Source organism: Acomys russatus, chromosome X (genome assembly GCF_903995435.1).
Source record: "Acomys russatus chromosome X, mAcoRus1.1, whole genome shotgun sequence".
In the NCBI taxonomy this organism is placed as follows: domain Eukaryota; kingdom Metazoa; phylum Chordata; class Mammalia; order Rodentia; family Muridae; genus Acomys; species Acomys russatus.
The window spans coordinates 54,129,763-54,134,662 of NC_067169.1; positions in this window are offsets into that span (position 1 = coordinate 54,129,763).

A 4,900-nucleotide genomic window follows, 5' to 3' on the forward strand; every position below is an offset into this window, starting at 1 on the left:
TTTTAGTCACAGTGTTTTATCACAATGGAAACCAAACTAGAACCCGGAAGGACTGCAGAAATACCTGCCTAGGAAAAGACCGAAGACACGCCTATGGGAAACAAGCAGTTAATATTGGTGAGTTCTGTATGCCTGCTTGATTTTTGTTGTTGTTTTTGTTTTGCTTTGTTTTTTGAGACAGGGTTTCTCTGTGTAGCCCTGGCTATCCTGGACTCGCTTTGTAGACCAGGCTGGCCTCAAACTCACAGAGATCCGCCTGCCTCTGCCTCTCAAGTGCTGGGATTACATGCATGCACCACCACCGACAGGCTTGCCTGCTTGATTTTTAACCATCGCTAAGAGCACATTCTGTATGCCAGAAGGCCAACAGGGCCTCTGGCAGCTAACCCTCTGGGTTAGGCAAATACTACTGAGAAATACACTGATCTGCACAGTCTGTTGGGAGGAAGAGTCAAGCTCTTCAAGTAAGATCTCTGTAACTGTTGCTGATTAAGGAGGTCCAGTACCTGAGCCAGAGGCAGTATGGGTTACCACCCACATAGCCCAGAGAAAGGAAGAGCAAGAAACCGGCCTTTCCCAACCAATGTGTGTGTACATATACAAACATACATGAACTAGATTGCAGACATTTTCTTAGCTTTTCATTCTAGCTGGGGGAGTGCCTAGGCATCAGCATTTGTGAGGTTTTCCAATGATGATATAACATTAGGCTATTCTATGGGCCCTTAGGGCACTTAAGAGGTGTGACATTTCATTCATCCATCTGTACATCCCTCACCTGCACCCTCTTGATCCTCATCCCGCCCTCCAACCTTCCCTGATCCACTGCTTACCTTCTGTGTTTCAGGAGTGGTGCTGGGAATTCTACGAGGCTGTGCAGGTTCATGGGGAATGCAAACCAGGGCCAGAAGGGAAGTCTTGGTATCTTTGGAAGACGTCGAGGTCTGCTATAAAACCCAGTGAATGCAAGAGTATAGAGATGACCCACCGCCCCCCTCTAGTAGTAACTAGGTCCCAGACATTTTCTTCACACTTCCAACCCTGCTGAGAGAGAACTCAAGCACTAGTATTTTCTAGGTCCTCCAACCACAATGAATCTTCAGGATGTGACAGAGATGTGACGTTTTCTATTCCTTATCCTCCTAGAACCCCCATGTTACCCTTACCTCCTGGCCCCCAGCCACATCCTCTCTCCATCCACCCCATCCCAGTCCCACTTCCTGTGTTGCTCAAGCACCACTTCAAAATCAGATGTTAAGATAAGTTAAGGTTAGGTGCCTTTGTTTTGGTTCCGTTTGGTTTGGAAAGACAAGCAGTGTCTTCAATATGGTTTTTTTGTTGTTGTTGTTGTTGTTGTTTCTCTGTGTAGTTTTGGCTCTCCTGGACTCTGTAGACCAGACTGGCCTCAAACTCACAGCAATCCACCTGCCTCTGCCTCCCGAGTGCTGGGATTAAAGGCGTGCACCACTACTGCCCAGTCTCTATATGGTTTTAAGGCTTCCCTCCCCCACCCCACCCCCACCCCCGCCAAGACAGGGTTTCTCTGTGTAGCTTTGGCTGCCCTGGACTCATTCTGTAGACCAGGCTGGCCTCGAACTCACGGAGATCCGCTTGCTTCTGCCTCCCAGAGTGTTGAGACTACAGGCATGCACCTCCACACCTGGCTTGGCTTTAAGATCAGTATAAGGAAGAGAGAGCCAGCACTTCAGCCAGTGGAAGAAGGACTACAGACCCAAACCTCTGCGCACACCACCGCCACAAACAAAAAAACTTCATGTTTTCTTAGTGCCTCAAATCTAGCTGAGGGAGAGAAAGTGCCAGTGTTTTCTGGGCCCTCCAATGAATGTGAGCCTTTGGGATAATTAAGAGGCCTGCATTCTCTAATCTTAGACTTCCCCGCCGGCCCCATCACACACATTTGACTCCTCCTGCCCTTTCCCACCACCTTACCCTGACCCCGATTTCTGAGCTCTCCAAGTCCCATGTGGGAAAATAATGCTCTGTGTCCTAGGGTTTCGAAGGAGTCAAGGTCCCCAGTGAAATCTCAGGGTTTTTACAAGATAAAAGCTAGTATCTGACCCAGTGGGGGAGCAATTCCCTCTCCTCCCTAATATTAACTAGAACACAGACATTTGTTTAGTGTATCCATCATAGCTGAAGGAGACTCTAGGAGCCCGGCAATAGTTTCTAGATGTTCCCGTGAGGATCAGACTTGAAGATACTACAGAGATGTGACTTTCTCCCTAAATTCCCAACCTCCCCCATGGGACTCACCCCTGCACCCCTCTCCCTGCAGCCAGATGGCCCTGAGCTCACCTCCGGATCTCAACAAATACTTATGGGAAAGCTGAAGGTATGCACAAGTCTTTGGGAAGGAGGGTGGTTCTCCACAGTGATGTCTTTCCCACCTTTACAAAAGTAAGGCAGTCCACCACCTGAGTCACTGCAAGGAAAAGCACACATACAACGGGCCCCCTCACAAAATAGTAACTGGAAGGCAGGATGGCAGTGCACTCCTTTAACAACAATACTCGGGTCTCTGTGAGTTGGGGCCAACCTGATCTACATAGTGGATACAGGTTGAGCGGGGCTATACACTGAGACTGTTTCCAGAAAATGTTATCTAGAGCACAGACGTTTCTAGAATAGCTGAAGGAAAATCTGTGTAGGTGTTTTCCAGTGTCATCCCTTATAGGGCTGCAATAAGCCTTTAGCCTGCTGCTACAAAGGTGTGGCAGTCTCTCTCTCTCTCTCTCTCTCTCTCTCTCTCTCTCTCTCTCTCCCTCTCTCTCTCTCTCTCCTCTCCTCTCTCTCTCCCCCTCTCTCTCCCTCTCCTCTCTCCCGCTCTCCTCTCTCTCCCCTCCTCTCCTCTCCTCTCCTCTCTCCCTCTCCTCTCTCTCCCTCTCTCCCTCTCCTCTCTCCCTCTCCTCTCCCTCTCCCTCTCTCTCTCCCTCTCCTCTCCCTCTCCCTCCTCTCCCTCTCTCCCGCTCTCTCTCTTCTCTCTCTCTCTCTCTCTCTCTCTCCCTCCCTCCCTCCCCTCTCTCTTCTCTCTCTCGCTCTCTTTTGGTTGGTTGTTTGTTTGTTTGTTTTTGTTTTGTTTTTCGAGACAGGGTTTCTCTGTATAACAGCCCTGCCTGTCCTGGACTCGCTTTGTTAGACCAGGCTGGCCTTGAGCTCATAGAGATCTGCCTGCCTCGGCCTCTGCCTCCCTGAGTGCTGGGATTACAGGTGTACGTCACCACGCCCAGCTGACAGTCTCTGTTTACATCACACTGCCCCCCCCCTCCAGCATACCATCTCGCCTTCCGGTCTCCCAGACCTGATCGCACCACCAAGCATAGCGTTGTACCCCACCGCACTGCACCGCACCGCACCGCACTGCACCTCACCGCACCGCACTGCACCGCACCGCACCCTCATTTATACCCCTCATCTTCCGTGCTACACAGGGGTTGTTTGGAGCTCTGATGATCAATGCGTACACCTCGGCGGGAAAATAGAGTCAAATTCTGCAGTGAGGTCTTGCTGGCTTTGTAAGGTAGGGGGATTCAATATGCGATTCACTAAAAAGAAGAACATAGGACAGCCCACCTCAAGCCTTACCTAGATCAGTCATTTTCTCGCTTCTTCGAACTACGCTGAGGGAAACCCTAGCAAGTGTGTTATTCTAAGCCTCCTGATGGAGAAGCACATTAAGGGTAGGCACTAACAAAGTGCAGCAGTCTCTAGTTCCTGCTCCACCCCCCATCACCCCCATCATCTTTTTTTCTTTTTCTCTTTCTTTCTTTCTTTTTTTTTTTTTTTTTTTTTTTTCAAGACAGGGTTTCTCTATGTAGCCTTGGCTGTCCTAGACTCGGCTTTGTAGACCAGGCTGGCCTCGAACTCTCAGAGATCCACCTGTCTCTGCCTTACCCCCATCATCTGAACCCCTCGCCCCACACAACCCCATAGCTCCCGCCACCAGCCCCACCCGTTATGGCGCTCATTCCAGCCTCGTGCCCACTGGACACGAGACCCACCCACGCCACCTGCGCTCCTCCAGTTCTGCTTGGAACGGTTGGTTGATAAGGAGAGTCAACCTCTACAGTGTGGTCTCTGTAAGGTAGGGGGTTCCAGTACAGCATTGTGAAAGGAAGGATATGAGTGCTTCCTACTCCGCTGCCTTCGCTAGGTCTCAGATATTCTCTTAGCGTTTTCAGTTGAGAAAGAATGCAGCCGCGCTTTTTTCTATGCCTTCAGAGGATAGGGGTATAGGATACCACAGACATTCTTTCATTCTATACCCCCAAGAACTGCTTCCTCCCAGCCTATTTCCTCGCCTTCGGACCTCACCTCTCACGTGCTGTTACCCAGCCACGGTACCCTCCCGACACCACTGCCAGCTAATCCCACCCAACTTCCTGTTCTATATAAGAAGTGCTGGGGAAACCGTCAATAAGGGCAAGGGGAGATTGGGGAAGGACAAGCTCCATGGTGCTAAGTTGGAAGGTCTCAGACCTGAACCAGTAAAAGGAAGCACAGAGGATCTATCTCCTTACCCCAACCCTAACTAGATTGCAGAGGTTTTCTTAATATTTCTACCCTAGCTGAAGGACAATTTAGATGCCAGTGCTTTCTAAGACCTCGGAGGAAGACAAGCGTTTAGGGTGGTTGTTCTCCGGTTCTACCCACTTCCAACACTCTGGGCTCACTGGGCCCCGCCCCCTTATCCTGACCCCTCCCCAGCTCCACCCACCACCCCATCACAAACACATCTGAAAGGCTGTGATGAAAGCTTGAGGCTCTGGCCCCAGACCAGCAGCGGCAGCGCAGCGGAGCTTCATTCACAGCACCCACCTAGACTTGGGTGTCAGTCTCCTCCCTGTCCTGTTCCCAAACGCAGGAGTCTAACCCCAGAGCT